This window comes from Protopterus annectens, chromosome 5.part0, assembly GCF_019279795.1.
Source record: "Protopterus annectens isolate FY-2018-M chromosome 5.part0, PAN1.0, whole genome shotgun sequence".
NCBI classification, from domain to species: Eukaryota; Metazoa; Chordata; order Ceratodontiformes; family Protopteridae; genus Protopterus; species Protopterus annectens.
Window position 1 is genome coordinate 727,760,699 of NC_056735.1, and position 20,568 is coordinate 727,781,266.

General features: G+C 40.0%; 1 protein-coding gene across 2 annotated transcripts in view; it reads left to right on the forward strand.

Moving 5' to 3' along the window:
• WWC3 (WWC family member 3) overlaps positions 1–20,568 on the forward strand; it is a 1,641,181-nt gene that overhangs the window by 618,104 nt on the left and 1,002,509 nt on the right. The window lies entirely within an intron of this gene.

Here is a 20,568-nt window from a genome sequence, read left to right on the forward strand (position 1 = left end):
CCATCCCAAATAGAACCAAGATGCTGTCATCCAAAAAAAGGAAGCCAGTCTGGTGGTCCCCTGCCATAAACAAACTATACAACAGAAGGAAGAAACTGTTACAGAAAAGAGGAAAATCCCAGGATGCAAAAAACTCCCTTACCAGCCTCATTAAGAAGCTGAGATCCCTCATAAAATCCTCCAAAGCTAGTTATGAAAATAAAATTGCCAAAGATTCCAAAGACAACCACAAGGCATTCTAAAGTTATGTCAAGAATCTAAATGGCAATGCTCAGATCTGCTCTGAGCTACAACAGAATGGCATTAAATATACTGATCCCAAGGATATTGCCAATATCCTGGTAGATTGATTTAGTGCCAACTTCACCCCCCCTCTCACCCTCTAAAGGGCCCATCTCAATACCAAAAGATTGCCAAATTCTGGTAATCATGGCCACACAGGTAGAAACTGCACTCTCCAAACCTAAGAATACAGCATCCATGGGACCAGATGACATCCCAGGCTGTGTACTACATGAACTACAAAATGAACTGGCACCTCACCTAAGTGTCATGTTTAATCATAGCCTCACCTCAGGCTTCGTGCCCACTGAGTGGCGCACAGCTACAGTTATCCCACTCCACAAGGGGGGATCCACCTTGGATCCTGGGAACTGCTGTCCCATCAGTCTGACGAGCCTGATTTGTAAGGGCATGGAATGCATTGTCATGGAACTTATAAACAAAGACATTGGCAACCTTCAAACACTGGACCCCACCAAGTTTGGGTTCATGAAGGGCCAATCTTGTCTCCTGAACCTGATTGACTTCTTTCAATCAGTCTCCAGAGCTGTGGACGAAGGTAAGACGGTCCACACAGCCTGTCTGGACTTTGCCAAAGCCTTCGACACCATCCCCCACTCTGGAACATAGATAAACTTAATAAACTGGGCATAAGTCCCTACGTCACTCAATGGGTTGCCAACTGGCTTACTGACAGAAACTAGACTGTAAAAGTAGCAGACTCCAAATCCAGCTCCAGACAAGTGGAGTACCTCGGGGTGCAGTCCTGGGACTACTGTTGTTTGACATCTACTTCTCTGAAGTACAGGCCAACACTAAGAGACTATGGCTAAGAAAGTTTTCGGATGACTGCAAACTGGGAGCCATTATTGAATCCCCAAATGATGTGGATATTCTACAAAAGGGCCTTACAGAAACAGATGCTTGGTACCAGAGCCATGGGCTCAAGCTTAATGCCAAGAAATGTATAGTTATCCCCTTTGGGAAAAACCATGTACCCATGAATTACCACATAGGTGGCAGTACACTAAACACCGAAAGTGTGATGAGAGACTTAGGGACATAGGTGGACAGTGGTCTCACTTTCGATAACCACATCGCCACAACAGTCAGGAACTCCTTCTATGTGGCACACCTCATCACTAAGGGCTTTTCATCCAGAAAAAAGGAGGTCGTTGTCCCACTGTACTCAACCCTCATAATACCCATTATAGAGTACAACACCCCTTTTGGTATATTTATTTTTTTATTTATTCCACTTTGGTGACCGAGGAGGTCAACTGGGCTCAAGAGCCCGTTTTCAGTGGAGGCCCGGGGAGAAAAGCTCCACAATACAAAGTTATATCACATAATGAATTACAAAGAAAAATATTTGCATTACAATCAATAGGTAGTATTACAAAAACAACAGGTGGAATTGCAGTCAAATAGGTATCATTCACTAAAGCAACTAAGATATTAAAGAATTGTCCAGGAGGATGAGAGGCATAGAGCATAAAGGCTGGATGTTGATATTAGTTACATTTATAATCTAGGTTTATGAGAGAACTTAGAATGGTATGAAGGTTAGCCAGGAGAGAAGAAGGAAGGGAGTTTGGGAGGTATGGGATGAAGAGTGCAGTTACATTTTCCTTGAAGAAACAGGTAGGAATGAAGATGTTCATCGTGCATATAGCTGCAGTCATAACAGATGGGTTCTCCTGCCATCAGGCGGGTCCTCGGTCGGCCGAATTCCAAAGTCTAGGTCCAGCGTCGGTTGTCGTCGCTTCTTCCTCTGATGTCAGTGCGACAGGGGTATAAAAGAACCAGCCGACGCCATTTTCTTCAGTCTTTCTTGCCGTGCAGTGCCCGAAGCAGAAGCAGTTCACAAGTGCCGGTCAGCCAGCTCCTGAAATTACGAAAATTTTGCAACTGAAGTCTTCTTGAAAGCTAACTACCCCGTTGGGGAAACTTTTCTTGCCTCAGACCGATGTCAGACAAAGTTAATAATTGTATTTCATGTGGGAAACAAATACCGCATAAGGATTTTCATTCCCTCTGCATTCCTTGCTTAGGCCCAGACCACGACATCTCGGTCTGTCGTTTTTGTGCTACATTCAACAAACGCACCATTAAGCGTCGGGCGGAGTTCGCCCAGCACTATTTTGGCAAAAAATTTTACTATATTATGTCGTCGGATACTCCGACTCCAGTTTTGTCTAAAAAACGCAAAGATAAGGACCGACACATGAGGTCCGCGACCTCTACCAACACCACGCCAAAGCCGACTACAGGTGGTCCGGTTCTCAGCGAGGCGCATACGCAGCCCCTGCCTACCGACGACACTTCATTGGCGGTGTCTTCTGTGCCTGAGGTCGCAGGCTCCTTGGCCCACACCCCGACTACTCATACCGAAGCCACTCTTGGTGATGAATCTCAAAATGTAGACAGGTCTGCCTCCTCTCAAGGTGTCTTCAGACCTTCCTCTTCTTTTTCCATCAAGGCTTTCACTAAGTCTAAAGCAGCCATGCATTCTAAGAGACAAGCTACACAGGGCCCTTCACCAGGCCCCATGCCTAAAAAACAGATGCTTAAAATGGTTGAGGATTTAATTACTCTTATCAGGGTTCTCAACCCCGGACAAAGGCCCAGAGTGGAGGAAGAATCCCTCCTCTGACCAGGCCTCCATTATTTCAGAGCACTCTGATGAACAGGAACATTCTTACTCCCCTTTTGAAGATTCTGATGCAGAGGAGTCCATTCCCTCTGTCTCCCCCCCAGAGGATTACTCATTTGGGGAAACCTTGCATACCTTAAGGGAACACTTCCACTGGGAAGGCCAAGAGTACTCTGATTCCAAGAAAAGGCTTAGGGATTTTCTCTTGCTAACTCAGCACAGGCCTCTGGCTATACCTCCTGTCTTAGACATACTAGATGATGTGTACTCGGAGGCCTGCCTTAACCCGGATTCTTTACCTCCAGCCCCAGTCAAGCCTGACAGGTACTACCGGGTTCCTGACTCACACCAATTTTTATACAAAAGCCATGCGGCTGACCCAGAAACTATCTCACAGGGCCCCAAGGGAATTAAGGCCTCCACTGCTAAAAATCCATTACCTTCCGAGAGAGATTCCAGATCCTTAGAAAGGTGGGGAAAAAAAGGTATACACCTCGGCCACCTTAACCATGAGGGCATTAAACTGCCAGTTCCATATGCTAAAGTAGCAACAGTTTCTGTTATCACAGTTGAGAAGTAAAATGTCACAACCTGAACAACCAGACTTGAAGGAGTTGCAGGATTTGATGCATAGTGCAGAACAAGTGGGTAAACATACCTTGCAATGTGGTTTTGATGCTCTAGAGGCCTCATGTAGAGCTGCTGTTACAGGATCAGTGATACGTAGACATGCCTGGCTCAAGGAGCAAACCTTACCAGATCATGTCAAAGCTAAATTACTAGATGCCCCTCTACAAAAGGATGTATTATTATTTGTTACAGCTGAGGAGGTATTAAAGAAAATGGAGGAAAAGTCTAAATCAATGCAAACAGTGAAAGATTTTCTACAGGTACAACCTCCACGTTTCAGTAGAAATTGGCCTTCCAAAAATTGGTCATTTCCAGCCACGGACAGACCTCAAAGAGGTAGATACAGGCGCCCAAGGGGCAGAGGGCAATCTCAAGGATCATTTAGAGGCAGACAATGGCAAGCTCCTACACAATGAGGTGGTGAGGATAGTTCACAGCCATTCAGAAAGCAAGCCCAATGACTTTCCCCTTTGCATGCCAAGCAAGGCTCAAATGGCAGCACCCTTAGGCGGAAAACTGGCATTATTTTCAAAAAATTGGCATATTGTCACAAAAGACAAATGGATCCTGGACATTATAAACAGAGGCTACAGATTCCATTTTCACACCCTTCCAAAAATGAGAGGCATGCCAAACCTGCCACACAATCAAAGGGCAGAGGCACAAAGACACATTTCAGATCTCATGGACATGAAAGCTATTCAAGAGGTACCAACTCACGAACAAGGTCAAGGTTTTTATTCCAGACTATTCCTGGTACCAAGGAAGGGAAAAGATTGGAGACCTATTTTAGACCTATCCATCCTAAACACATTTTTACTCGTACCAAAATTCAAGATGCTCACATTACAGCAGCTTCTTCCCATGCTGGGCAAGGAGTCTTGGCTGGTAACATTGGACCTCAAGGAGGCATACCTGCATGTCCCAATCAGACAAAATTGCAGAAGATACCTCAGATTTCTTGCAGGTTCAACCCATTATCAATTCTCTGCATTGTCCTTTGGCTTATCTACTGCACCCAGAGTATTCACGAAATGCCTGGCATCAGTAATTGCCTAATGCAGACTTCAAGGGATACAAATATACCCATATTTGGATGACTGCCTGATCCAAGCGGACAGCAAGCACATACTTCTGAAGCATCCGGCTTTTGTAATAATGTTGTTGAATTCTCTGGGATACACAATCAACAAAAAGAAATCAAGGCTAATACCCTCTCAGAAAATAATTTTCCTGGGTGCCAACTTGGACAAAAACACCCAGATGGCCTACCTCACGCCAGAGAAGCATGGCCAACTAACTCAATACTTCAGAACACTAGCAAATTTCACCAGGCTGACTGCAAAGAAAATCCTGCAGGCTCTGGGATTCATGGCATCTTGCATCCTACTAATCCCATGTGCAAAGCTGCATATGAGGAAACTTCAGTGGTACCTGAAAAACCTATGGTCTCAACACAGCCACAGTTTGGAAACAATAATACCACTAATTCCATGTCTTCAAAAGGAATTTCTGTGGTGGGCTCAAGCATGCCAAACAAACACAGGTCTCCCATTCTGCAAGCCTCAAGCAAATCAAGTCATCACAACAGACGCCTCGGACTACGCCTGGGGGGCGCACATGACAGATCGGTGCATTCAGGGAAAATGGTCCCAAAAAAGAAAAGCATCTTCACATCAATCAAAAGGAAATGCTAGCAGTAATAAATGCTATTAAAGCTTTCAAAGACCTTCTACATCCAGGTCAACTATTGATAAGGACAGACAACACCACAGTAATGTGGTACATAAACAAATAGGGAGGAACCCATTCATACCCCTTATGCAGGCTGGCCATGTCACTTTGGAACATGGCTCTGGAATTACAAATCGAACTTCAAGCACAGTACTTGCCAGGCAAGGAAAACATGCTGGCAGACAACCTAAGCAGAAATATGACAGAGCCACACGAATGGAAGTTGCATCCTCAAGTTTATACAGAGATAATTCAAGCATGGGGAAGGCCAGACATAGATCACTTTGCCTCCCACAAAAATCACCAATTGACAAAATTCTGCTCAAGGACTTTTCATCCAAAGGCCTGGAGAGTGGACGCTCTCTCTTTCAGTTGGACAACAATGACAGTTTATGCCTTTCCACCTCTTCCTCTGCTGCCCAAAGTTCTATTAAAAACCAGAGCAGACAGACCAAAGATGATTCTCATTGCTCCAGACTGGCCAAGACAACACTGGTACCCACTCTTGAGGAGCCTGATGCATTCCCCTCCATGGACCCTTCCTCTAATGCCTCTTCTTCTGACTCAGCACAGCTACAAAACTCTTCACAGTCAGCTGAAAACACTCAATCTGGCTGCATGGAAGATTCCTTAACATCACAACAGACCCTACTCTCCAAGGAGGTGCAGGATGTCATTTTGGAGGCCAGAAGGCCTTCTACTAGAAAAGCTTACTCTGCAAAATGGAAACGGTTTTGTGCCTGGAATGAGAAAAAGGGCCAGAATCCTGGAAAACTGAATTTACCTCAAATATTACAGTATCTAGCTGAGCTGCTAAGCAGTGGACTTTCATTCTCCTCCATCAAAATCCATGCCTCAGCCATTTCTGCAGAATACAACACTGAGCCACCTTTATTCTCTCACCCCCTCTTAAGACAGTTCCTCAGAGGGGCTAAGAATATAAAACCCCAAAGGAAACAACCAATACCTGCATGGGACCTCAATTTCATTCTAGAAAAACTGACCTTGCCTCCTTTTGAGCCAGCTGCCTCAACAGATTTGCAATATTTGTCCTGGAAAACAGCTTTCCTTCTGGCTATCACCTCAGCTCGTAGGGTATCGGAACTACAAGCCCTCATGGCTGTGCAGCCTTTTATCATCTTCCATCAGGACAGAGTTTCCTTATGAACCAACCCGTCCTTTATGCCAAAGGTGGTATCCAGGGTAGCTTTGAATCAGGCTATACACTTACCTACCTTTTATCCTAATCCTCAAAACAAAGGGGAGAGACTACTACATTCCTTGGACATCCACAGACAGCTGCATTATTATTTGGACAGAACAAAGCCTTTCAGAAAATCAGAACAGCTCTTTGTGTCCTATGTTATAAGAGCTCAAGGGAAGCCAATTTCCAAACAGACAATCTCAAAATGGATAGCCCACTGCATACGCTTTTGTTACTCTTTTCATGGCAAAACTGTACCTGCAGGCATCAGATCTCACTCCACAAGGGCCACAGCTACCTCTGCAGCTTTCCTTAGAGGAGTTCCTACCAAAGATATTTTGGAAGCAGCCACTTGGAGTTCTGTGCATACCTTCTCCAAGCACTACCACCTACCATTATACTCCAAAACTAGAGCAGGCTTTGCCACTGCAGTCTTGCAGGGCATCCTGGCTCCTCCTAGTTCCACCTAGTGCCTACCACCCCTTTCTTAGATTTGGGATTCTACCCATCTGTTATGACTGCAGCTGTATGCACGATGAACATAGTACAGTTTTGTACCTACCATAAATGTAGATGTTCGAGTGCTAATACAGCTGCAGTCCAGGTTTCCCTCCCTCCTTCCCCTCTTGGGACAGGCCTATTGGCTAACACATCCTCATACAACCTGATTGGGGTATTCATTTATGGTGTATTTGCTTGCAACTACTGTATTTTGATTGTATGGCATTGCTTTATTACACAAATTTATGTATTGCCTTCCTTCTGGGGGCACCTGACTTCTGGGGCAAGAAAAACTGAAGAAAATGGCATCAGCTGGTTCTTTTATAACCCTGTCGCACTGACGTCAGGGAAGAAGCAACGACAACCGACGCCGGACCTAGACTTTGGAATTCGGCCGACCGAGGACCCGCCTGACGACAGGAGAACCCATCTGTTATGACTGCAGCTGTATTAGCACTCGAACATCTACATTTATGGTAGGTACAAAACTGTACTTTGTGTTTTGAAGGTGTTTAGGTTGTCACAGGTCCTCAGTGTAGAGGGCAGGGCATTCCATTTTTTAGCTAAGGAAAAGGAGAGTAGAAGTTGACCAGCTGGGTGCTTGGGTTTGTGGATGGTAATAAGGCTTTGGTGAGTAGATCTAAGGGGTCTGTGGTAGGTATAAGGTTGTAGAATATTAGATAGTGCGGGGCAGCTGGTGGGTTGAAATAATAATTTGTGGGCTGAGACAATTTGGAGGAAGTCAAGTTGATTGGGGAGTTCAAGCCAATTTAAAGTTTGTAGGGAGGTGCAGTGATGAGAGAGGGAATTTGCCTTGGTGGCAAATCTGGAGATTTTATTGTAGCATACTTCCAGTTTGGAGGTGAGGGTGGAAGACAGATTAGTAAGCAGGGGAGTGCCGTACAAAAGAGATGGGAGGAGATATGTGGTGGCCAAAGTATGTCTGGTAGAGGGAGAGAGGAAGTGATTGTTTCTATACAGTAGGCCGAGTTTTATGTGGGTTTTCTTGATGTTAAGTTGGATGTGGGTATTGAATTTTAAGTGTTTATCGATGGTGACCCCCAGGAGTTTGGCGGAGGGAACGATGTCAATGATGGAGTTGTTAAGGCTGGTAATTTGAAATGAGTTTTTATCAGTGGGAGTGGATTTAGTGGGCATGAATAGATGAATCTTAGTTTTGTTAGCGTTAAGTGAGAGGTGGTTTTGGTGCATCCATTTTTCAGTGGTTGAGAAGGCAGTTTGAGTTAGAGACTGGAGTTCTGTTAGGTTGGAGGCACAGCAGATCAAAGTAGAATTGTCTGCTTATTGGACAATTTTGGTATTAGGAATGGCTTTGTGGAAATCATTAATGAAGATGTTAAATAGCAAAGGGCCAAGTATGGAACCTTGGGGTACTCCTATGGGGGTGGGAAGGAAGGTGGAGGAGGCTTGGCCCCATTTCATGGCTTGGGACCTGTCTGAAAGATAGCTGGAGAACCAGGAAAGAGTTTTTGGGGAGATGTTGAGGTTAGATAGATGGTTTAGTAGATGGGTGTGGGAGATGGTATCGAAAGCTTTAGATAAATCTAGCAGAACAGATGAAACTAAGTTACCAGAATCTCAAGCTGAATTGACAGAGTGTAAAAAGGAGAGAAGGGCTGTGTTGGTATTGTGTCCAGGGCGGAAGCCGTGTTGGATAGGAGAGAGCAGCTGGTGTTCGGTCAGGAATGGCATGAGCTGCAGGTGTATGCATTTTTCAAGAAGTTTAGAGATGGGTGAGAGGATGGCTATAGGGCGGAAGTTGGAGAAGTTATAGTTTTTGCCACCCTTGTGGAGTGGAAGAATAAAAGCAGAATGCCGTAGTTTGGATACATAGGACTCAAGTAATGATCTATTTATCAGGATGCTGATAGGGAGAGCAGTACTGTCTGAGACAATTTTTAAGAAGGAGGAGGGGATGTTGTTAGGGGCATTGGTGCAAGGTTTAAGTTTGGAGAGAAGTTTTTTTATAAGGTAGGTGGATACAGGTTTAAGTTCAATTGTAGAGGGTATGGGAGGAGAGGGGAAGGAAGCTTGGGCAGAGGGAGATAGGGGGATGTTGTTGGGGAAGGTTTTGGTTAGCTCAGCAATAGAAGAGGTGAAGAAGGTGTTGAATAGTTTGGCCCTATATACCTCACAAGACATCTGCAACAGCTGGGAAGGCAGCAGAAATACCTCAGTAAAAGAATCACAGGCCTAAAGCAGATGCCGTATGCTGACCATCTAAAAAAAAACTCCAGCTATACTCTGTGGCATATCGTCCACTCAGGGTGATCTCTGCTTAACATACAAGGCCATGTCAAACCCTGAGCTGTTGGACATGCTCCACTTAAAGAAATCCCAATCCCTCAGAGCCACACACTCTAGGGATCTAAACCTTGCCATCACAATGAATAAAACATGCTGGAGGGATAGGTTCCTGACCCAGCAACTCCCCATACTCTGGAATAGACTGCCCATACATGTCAAGCAGAGCACCTCCTTGGCCCTCTTCAAAAGGAACATTGACGATTGGATGGGAAATAGGAAATTCACCCCGGGGATCATGTCAGTCACCCTGCTATACAGGGTTCCAGGGAAGTAAATATTGTGGGAAGAAATATCCAGGGAATTGTTATGGCTAGGTTGTATAGGCCCTAAGGCCGATAGCCTAGTACCAACCTGTGAACCTATGAACCTATTGAATTTGTCCAGGTTGATGTAACAGGACATTCCTTACTCAGGTTATTAGGGAGGACTTCAGTATGAAGACACCTTTGTTGCATGTTAGCAACTATTATACTAAGTATGTTACCTATTTGTGTATTTGGCTTACTTGTTGCCTGTGTTATCTGCACCATTCTAAATTGCTAATGACTAGACATTGGTCCTGGATTCCCCCTGAGAAGTGCATTGACCTAATTAAAAAGGTACAGGGCATAAATGTGAGGCAGCAAAATAGGGATGTTCTTTAGAGTTTCAGTCATTTACCTTTCAGAGGAGATTGAAGGTAACAAACATCTACATTTAAAGGTAAAACTTTATTAGGGTGTTGGCAATAGCTAGAATTAGGAAAGTAGGGTGCAGCTCGCTGAATTGTGCACTGGACTTATTTATACTTGAGTAGCATTGACTTTGTTTTACTTACATTTGGGAGAAGAGAAAGATCACTCCAAAAAAGATCAGTGGATTCATCTGAGGGAGGGAGCTCTATGGAGGATTATGTGTAGGAAAGCTACTTGCTGTTTCCTGTATATTAGGGTATAAGTAATGGCTGTAGTAATTTGCAAAATTAGAGCAGTTAAGGAGTGGCAGTCCCATATTATAGGAAATTGAACTATTTGTTTTACCTGTCAACTATTTTATTTCTTTCCAGAAAATACTTTTTTAGACCATTTGGCTTCCTGTTTTTGTCTGTGGAACATAACTTTTTCACCTTTGGTAACAATCCTGATCGTTTCTCTAAGATTTAGGGAAATCTGGGAGTAACTAAGTGTTAGATGCTTCCTTTTTCCAGGTCTCACAGTCATTATCTCTAGTCATTTTATTTTTATTGTCAGCAGTGACATGGACATATCTAAGCATGGCATGGACATATCTAAGCTCTCAGTCTTTCTCTGTTAGGGGATAAAGTATATCCTGTAAAGTAATAAGCTTGGGTATGAAATGTTTTAGTGTAGCTGTGGTATCAGTCTTAGAATAAGAAATGACTGGTCTGTTGCGTTAAGGAACACATTAAAACTTGCTAATTTATCACTGGGGAATGATCTTTCAATAACTAGCTGAGGTGAGCTTTTAATTGTTCTGGAAGACCAGGCTGATGTAAACAGGACATTGCTTACTCAGGGTATTAGGGAGGACTTCAGTATGAAGACATCTCTGTTGCATGTTAACTATTATTATGTCAAGTATGTTACCTGTTTGTGTATTTGGCTAGCTAGTTGTGTGTATTATTTGCACCATTGTAAATTGCTGTAAAATTTTATTAAGGAAATGAGTATCCCAGTCAGTAGCATTAACACTAAAGCTTCTTCAGTATGACTGTATTGCTATAGACCCTTTTTATGGAAATTTTTTTCAGAGTATGTTGTATTGCAGTCACAGTAGATGGTGGAATATGCCAACCTAATATGATATAGGAAAACACCAAGTTAGGGCTCTTGTCATATGAAGTGAATGGATTAGTGCATTCTCAAAGTGGCAGTGGAGGTATTCCTTTTAATCAAGGCTGTATCTACCCCCACCATACCCAAGTCCTGGCCTTATGTCATTATAAATGAAGTAGCCATTTATAAAAAGGGAGTGGAAGAAGTCACCATTTAACCAAGTCTTAAAATCACAAGTACATCGGGTTTTTCATAAACCAGCTGTAACTCAAGAGAGGCCCACCTGTTATTCTCACTTGATACATTCAGACGTGCAGGACTCAGTAGTGCATATACATGGCAGTTTGTGGGTGCTGTGCTTCTTACATGGGACAGACCTCCCTTGTGTTGAAAGAGAGTATTTCTTTCCACATCAGTGGTATCAGGTGTAAAGGGGAACTTAATGCTTTATTTAAACATACATTCTCACACCTAGGTGTTATTTTTATTTCTATTGACACGGCATCTCAAAAAGACTACTCAGTTTTGACATTAAAACAATTTTAGATAAGAAAGAATTGAGCTGAGTTATCATTTTAGGAGGAATTATGCATCCAGGATTAAATGGATTTTTATAAGTATTTTGGTTTTGATGCACAAATCATTTGGACATAAAATCACTGTGATGTATTTTGAAGCATATACTACATGGTAGTTTGTAATTATGGTTTCCTTTCCTGCATTTAATGTGATAGGTTATCATATTTTCATTTCAAGCACATTTTGATTTTTCTAGTTATGAATTAGGCCTGATTTTTCTTTATGTTTTTGCACTAGGCGGTTATGTTTAAATTTTACCTTTGATCAATTTACAAGTGACCGTAAATCTGGGATATAAGGAGTTTTTACAAATATTTTTATTATACCCATGTGTATAAACTGATCTTTGATATTCGGTATTACTTGGTGTTATTTGAAGCCCACACTAGCTGGTAATATGGAATCCAGGTTTCTTTTCTGTATGCTATGTGACAGGGAGATATATATGCTTTTGAAGTCTGTTCATTTTTTCCCATGATTTTTGCTTTCATAATTTATTATTCTTGACTTTTAGACCAGTGGAGTTGTCTATTTATCATACTTGTCCTTCTGTTTACTATTGTACAAATGTTTTTTGATGCAGAGTGATCTAGTCAAGACATGACTTCCAGCAATATAGAGGAAAATATAAGTCAAATGTGCTGAGAGCTAATTAAAATGAAACACTGAAAGCGTATAACAACACAGATAATAAAAGGCTGGAAAAAATGGAAGAAGCTTTAAAGAAATATTCAGATGAGCTGATAAAACTGCAAAAATCAAAGACTGAAATGAAGAAAAAGCTGGCTGAGTACAAGTGGATGAGATGCTTCAACAAATGGTAGAATTAGAGGACAGTGCACTTAGGGAAAAACCTGAAATTTTCTGCTGTACCAGAGAAACTGGAAGGAACAGACTATACTAATTTTATGAATGCACAAAAAAAGCAACTGGGCTGCTGTTCCAGAGCAGGAGTTGTTAATTGAAAAAGACCTCTAATAGTAAGGATACAGTCCTACCAACAGGAAGAGTTGAGTCTAACAAAACTGTTGCAGAAGGACAAAGTGCTAAAAGTTGTAGACAGTAGAGTGTTTGTGGAAAATGATTACTCACTGCATACCAGGCAGAAGTGGAGAAAATTTATTTCCAGCATTCAGAGAATATTGAGAAACCGGTGTGAGATTCAAGCTGCTGTACCCAGCTATCTTCAGAATATTTTTTTTCCTGGAGTGTCAAAGTCAGTTTTTGATGCATAACATGTTAAGGAGAAATACAAAAGTTTGTCCAACAAAAACTAAGCTGTAATTACAAAATGGGATTCTGCTTCATTTTCTTCTGATAATAAAGCTCATAGAGAGACCATGCCAGTGAAACATTTTCCAGTGTTGTAAAGGAAAATGCTTAAGAATTAGAAAGAAGCACAGGAGTTGACTAGAAGAATCAGGAGTACATTGGAAGTGAACCAGAGACTGGAGCTGGGAGATGGTGCTCAAAAGGAAGAAAACCAGCAATTTGGAAATTAATGAGTAAATGTGAGATTACAAACCCTCAATCACATTTGTGAAATATGGCAAAACAAGTAAACCTGGAAAACTGGACATATTTGACTTTGTTAAACTTGTTGGGTCTCCACAGCATATGCCCTACTTTCTTGTCATTATTTGGAATAACATTAAAGAGCAGGGAAGAGGAAGGAAGGAGGTAACTGTAAGTAAAACAATTTTAGTATTTTTTATAAAACATGACATGCATGGCATGTTATAAAGTAAAGCTTTTTCAGTTATTTTGTGTGTAACAGAGATACTAAAGTAAACGGCTGCCCTGTTTTCCTTCTTTCTTCTTGTTCAGTTTTGGAAATGAAAGCTCTGCAATGGAAAGAGAAGAAAACCTGGACAAAAGAGCATGATATAAGTAAAATTGATATGTTCTTTCTTACTTGTGCATAGGGGATTGACTGGAATAAGGCCCTTGGCTTGATCTAACAACAAGTTTTACATGGGAGCAAGTAAATAACAGAACATTCAGTGTCAAAAAAAGTTTTCTTTAGCAAATAAATGTTCACAGTGCAACATGGGACGCTTGTAGGTGAAAGCAGTTGTGTATCTCTTTCCCATGTTTCTATGGAGACAAGCTGATAAGGGCAATAAAAACAGACTACTCTTTTCTTTCAATGGGTAAAATATAATGTTTTCTGAAGCATTCAGGTTGTTTTCTACATTTGGGAGAGGAATAAAGATAAGAACAAAATAGACAGCACTTACCTATGTAGAAGCACAGGCTGTACCATGTGTCTTAGCATAGATAACCTTCATTATAGGTTAATTAAATCCTGTATGTGTAGTTGTCAGTCTGGAGCAATTGTTCCTATTAGGAGGGTTAAACTTCATTATTTGAAGATGTACATAGATGTGTGTGCTTGCATTAAGTTAATAGGTTATAGGGGGGTTGTGTAAAAGTTTTCATTAAAACAAAAAGTTTTGTAAGATGTTTTATAGGTTCAAATGGATATGACAAGAAACAACTGTATAAAGGTCAACCTGACAAATATTAGTGCAAGCATGTTAATATAAAAGCTACAACTAGACATTTAAAAAGCTGTTATACGAAACAGGTGAGAATAATAACTTCCTATCATAATGGCAACACTTTCCATATTATCTTTGATAGTGAATGGTCTCACAGGTATATACACACACAAAAAAAAAATACAAGTGAGCTATATTATGAAATGCAGAGTACAAATAGCTTTGCTACAAGAGACACATTTGGAAAGAACATGGTATGCACATTTGATAAAGACAGGATTTCAGGATGGTTATTCAGTGGCATATCTTGAGGATCTCCAATAGAGATAGAAGAGGAAAAATAATGGAGTTGTAGTACTAAAGGGCTACTGGCAGGGGAAGAGGATTGCACTGTCATCTATTTATATTCTACCTAAAATTGCTATAATGGAGCTTAAGAAAATTCGGGAAGAAATAATCAGTTTTCAGTAGGGAATATTACTTATAGCTGGGGAATGGAATTTGATTTGCAACAGTGAGGATGTATCGGGAGAGCTAGGAGGATAAATGTAACAAAAGAAGGTAGATTTGTGAAGAAATGTATGAAAATATTTGGTATTGAAGTTTTGAATTCAGTAGTAGAATCTCAGAGACAATTTACATATTCCCAAGGTACAAAGACTGAACTAGACTACACAGAAATTATATTTCACAGGAACATTTTTGATATGCATCCAGTAACTATTTCAGATCACACACCAGTAATAACTAACATAAAAATGCATTGTAATGAATAGAAAATTAGACTCTGGTGCTTCCCAATCTATCAGTTAAACAGACAATCTATCTGTTAAACAGAGAAGAATTTAATTAATGGGTAGTGAAATTAGGGAAGATAGAATTTTTTTCAGAAAATATAGGAAGGGAGTAGGATAAAATGAAAGAAGAGTTTAAAAATAAAGTAGAAATAAAAGAAAAGAAGAAGAGATCTGGTTAAGAGGTAACAAGAATTATTTAGAAGGACTGACAAAGCTTAAAGTATTGCAGAATAGAGGGAATCAAACAGAACAAGAGGTGCAACTGCAGAGTGCTAAAGAGAAAATAAGGGATTACCTCAATGTCACATGCATGATTTTTAAAAAGATTGCTGTTAAACAACTGTTTTTGAAAATAACTCAAGAACACAAAACTTTTAGCACAATGGCTCAGGCAACAGAAATTAGAAAGAGTTGTTGCCAAGCTTAGGGAGCCTATAACAAGGAAAATAACCAGAGATCCCATAGAGGTATTAGAAATATTTTGGAAATTTTATGAAAGTCTGTATAAAGTAGAGAAATGTGGAAATTAAGAAAAAGTACAAATGGAAATGTTTATGGGAGAATTAAATATGCAAAGGTTAGAAGTATATGATGGTCCATTACTAACATATAGGATAGGAGGAGATGAGATAAAAATGGTGATGTATAACCAATCTATAGGAAAATCTCCAGGAATAGAAAATATACTTGTGGAAGTTTGGAAGCAAGGAGGGAATAATGTGATAAGAATCTGGAAGGTTTTGTTTAACAGTATTTTAAAAGGAGGAGAAACACCAACATCCTGGAAGAAAGCTGTGGTGGCTGTAATACCTAAAAATGTTAGAGCCATCAGAACAAGATTCATATAGGCCCATTTTGATTCTAAATCATGATTATAAAATGTTTATGTCTATAATGGCTAAAAGAAGTGCAAAGATGATGCTAAAAATTGATAAATATGGATCAGTGTGGTTTTGTGGAGGGGAGGCAAACATGTGACATTTGACTAACATTAATAGAATAGTGATGATCCAGGGGAAAGCTGGTGGCTGGTGGGTCTTGGTGCAGACAAAGCATTTGACAGAGTAATCTGGGATTTTGAGTGGGACAATGGAAGCATTTGGATTCCTTGACACATTAATATAGTTAATTAGGAGGATATATATGAGGGATTGGAGGAGAACATTAAAGTGGAAGAAGGGTCCTCTCTGATAAGTTCTGTTTGAACAGAGGAACCAGGAAGGGGTGTCTTCTTTCTTCTTGGTCATTTGCATAATATTTAGAACCATTGGCAAAGAAAATAAGGTACTCAGAAATTCAAGGATATAATTGGTATGGTAATCAAGATGAGTTGGCTTTATTTGCAGATGATATTATTTTGTACCTGTTGGAAACAGAAAGGGACATCCCAGTGTTGTGGAACATTATGAGACAGTTCTGGGTTTTTTTTTTGGGATACAAAATTAATGAAGATAAACAAAGGCTAATAAACTAAGTACCCACACACGAATTGGTTCAGCAATACCCACATTTATGGGGACATGAGAAAATGAAGTACTTAAGAGTATGGATTAAAAAGGATTCTGTTATGGCTGATTAGGATATGTGGGAAGACACTAAACAAAAGGTAATATAAAAACTGAGAAACTGGAAGCTGTGTATTATGGATATGGATAGCAAGATACAACCAGTGAAAAGTTTTGTAGTCCCTTTAGTCTTATAGACAAATCAAGCATATTTTTATCAGCCAGAGGGGAAGCTGTGGATAGCAATTAATAGAGTTGATGGATTTTTATCTTGGAGGGGAAGAGGGCACAAGTCAAGTAGGATAAGTTGATCCTTCCAATTGAACAAGATGGTTTGGAATTACCTGATTTGAAGGGGTATTTCAGAGCTACCCATTTAAGCCCTCCTGTCATACCACAAACAGAAAGCTATAATTCATAGTGGAAAGGGATGATGGTGAAATGTGGGAAGTTCAAGAAATAAGGAGAGATTGGGATTTTGGGTGCAGATTCTTAAAGAGAATAACTCATAGCCATACTGAATGTTATATTCATAAAGTAGCAGAAGGTATTCTAAGAACTACGTCAACACAGGAATGTAGAAAGGAGATTCTGCCGGCAGGAATGACTGCAATTAGGTGTACAGAGAATAGGCAAGAGGGGGCTGGCATTTAATGGAGAAAACTGGCAAAAGAACCACGGTATTGGCAGAAAATAATCAGAGAGGAAAAGTAGTAGAATGGGCAGAGGCCAAGAATACATTTGGACTGCAGGCGAGAGATTGCCTTCCCTATCAGGGTTTGATGTCAGAAAGCAAAAAGAAAGAAATAGGGAATCCTAAGTGAAAGACCAGCACTGGCAAGAGTTTTTTAGTAGAGTCTAGAACAAAAGCTGCTGTTAAAGGATAATTAGTAGGGCATATAAAATATTACATTAATCTATAGGAATCAATTAGATAATTAGATAATTAGATAAGTTTAGAAAGGATTGGGAAGAGATATTTCATAAGCAATTCACAATGAAATAAGGGGAGGATATATGCATGGGTTCCAAATATACAACAAAGTCTAGAAGATCTTTGCTTGGAAGTGTTTGAATAGGTATTTTTTTTACCCCAAGTAAACTCCAAAGAATTTTTCTTCAGGTAGATTGCAAATATTAGAGGTGTGATGTGGAAGACTGGGGTAATTGGGAATATATTTTTGGAAGTGTAATGAGTTGGCAGGCTTTAAAAATAAAAATACCGGGTGCGCAGATTAGTGTAACTAAGGAAATCATTTTTTTGATGTGTGGTACAGAATCAAAATTGCCTAGACATAGTAAGGCCTTGCTGAGTTTAATTCTGTTGGCTGCCAAAAAAGCAATTACTAGAAAATGAAAATCAGAGTTTAAATCAACTGTACTAGAAGTAGTGAATTTATTACAAAGATAAAAGAAATGGAAGTGGGATCTTCAGAAAAGAGTAAGTGCAAATTACATAGAAAAATGGGAATTCTGGGAACAGTGCATACAGAATGTTTTAGAGAAGGAATGAGGTTTGAGTGAGGGCAGGAACTGAATGGGGTACATAATGTTTTATTACAGTGCCATCACACTCCCAAAATGTGTTACATGTCTGTCCACAAGATCAGTACCTGTGTTTGAAAGGGGCTAGAAGCCATCTGCACAAAGTTCATATTTGCTGGCCCATATTTGAGACCTTTGCTGGCTTTCCAAACTTTACTCTAGCCTTTATCCTGTAACACTAACCCCTTTTCCGCCTAACTTCTAATTCATTTTTGAGTGGTCAGCTTCATTTTTTTAATTAAGCATCCATTAAATTCCCCAGCTTACCTTTAGTTTATCTTACACTGTTGTTCACACAGCTCAGTCTTTCTCATCATTGTAGTCTGTTAAGGCTTACTTTGTGCTTGCTCCACCTATCCTGTAATCTCAAGTAATGCCACCACTCATACTTGGGGAAGGGGGTGGTGATAATCTTCTGCATACTTCCAAGACTGCATCTCCCAAAAATCCCTTATGTTCATGTCTCATTAGCTGTCTCTTGACCATAATTCCTGCCTATCTTCACTTGTCTATATCTTTTATTCTTTGGTGTTTTACTAGAATTAGAAATATATTACCTTAGTTTTAGGGGTCATGATTAATGATGCATTTATTTTTAGTGGGTAAGTGGGCTGATCCAAGAACCCCCTATCAGATGCAACTTAAAAAAACATTATAGTGCTAAAAATCCACATTAGTCATAGTTTCCATTGTACATGAAAAGCAGTCCTTGAATATTTACAGAATGGTAGATTAGTCTGAAATATCAGATCTTGTATGATCCAGTCTGTCCACTTTAGGGTCTGGATAGATAGCCACAGACAGCTGTCATCTTAAAACCCATTGAGCTCTCCCAGGCTCAAACTACTCACCTCCTTCCCTTAATGCACCTCACTTCCTTTTCTTCCCAGATTTAATTTGCCATTGATTAGACAGCGGCTTCATGGTATTTTGAAGCTCAAGACTGTTCAAAGTTAATGTGAACAATATCAGATAGCAGCTTCACTTGTGCTTCAGAGGTGATGATCATTCAAAGTTCTTATGAACAAGACATACTAAATAGCTCAAAATTTGCAATGTTTACAGTATGCTGACATCATTCTGGTGTGTGAATAAGAAACCTAACTGGTAGTAATGGAAAGGGATAGTAAACATATATAAAAGTATATATTTCGGTGTAATAGAGTAATCTGCAAGCAACTCAGGGCTTAGGTGGATAAATTCCACTGCACCAGAAGTAAACAAAACAAGTAATTCAAAATAAATTAGTAAATACTGGAAGCCATAGAAGAAGAAGAAACTTTTGTTGAAACTAAAAATAGTACTTTATCACATTAGATGATAAAGCACCTTCTTGTTGACACAGCAATTAACATTATCACTAAAGACATAGGCAAACACTTTAACTTAAAATAAAATAAACCATTTAATATTTTCAGTTACATACATTATAGATCACGTATGTTCTTTTTTATAACTGTCATCAGTCCAACATTACATAAATTGCTCAATTCCTGCCTTCCCTTAAACCTTCCTCTTCCTCTAAGACATTATTCTGCATGTATTGTTCCCACAATTTCCATTTATTTCTATGTAATTTACTCCTTCACTTTTCTAAAGATCCCATTTCAAGTTCTTTTATCTCTGTTACAATATTCAGAACTTGAAATAGAATTTGTTTAGACTTTGATTTATTTCCATTTTCTAATTGCTTTTTTGGCAGCCACCAGAATTAAACTTAACAAGGCTTTTCTATGGCTAGGCAACTCAATTCATGTACCTTTAGTTACACCTATTTGCTCACCCAATATTTCTGACATAGTATTCTGCAGGGAATTTGTAAAATCTGCCAATTCATTACACTCCCAAAGCATATATTCCCAGTTACCTTCTTCTTTACGTTGCACGCCAACATTTGCCGTCTGCCTGAGGAAAAAATTCTTTGGAGTCTGCTTAGAGTGTAAATTTACAAATGCAAACTATTCCAAGCAAAATCCTAAAACTTTCTAGACTTACTTGCATACTTGGGAGCCGTACATATGCCCCTCCTTTGTTCCCTTGTAAATTGCTTATCCAGTCTGTCTTCCCAGTCTTTCCTAACCTCCTCTGACTGATTCTTAGAGTTGTCCTGCAATGTTTTATATGCTCTGCTAATTATCCTTTTTTAACAGCAGCTTTTGTTCTATATTCAACTGAAAACTCAACCAGAGCAGGTCTTTCACTACGATTCCCTATTCCCTTTTTCTTTGCTTATACTGTGACATCAATTCCTGGTAGTGCAGGCTTTCTCTAGCCTACAGTCCAAATGCTGTCTTAGCTTTACCCTATTCTGTTACTTCTTTCTCTAGTTATTTGCTCCCCATACCTTTGTTCCTTTACATCTTTTCTGCAGTAAATTCCAGCCTCTCTTTCCTATTTTCTGTATCCCTATTTGCAATTATTCCCCAAATCTCCTTTCTCAATTCTTATGTTGGCTTAGTTATTGGACTACTTTCTGCTACTTTATGAGTATAATATTCTGTATGGCTGCTGATAATGCACCTTTGAGT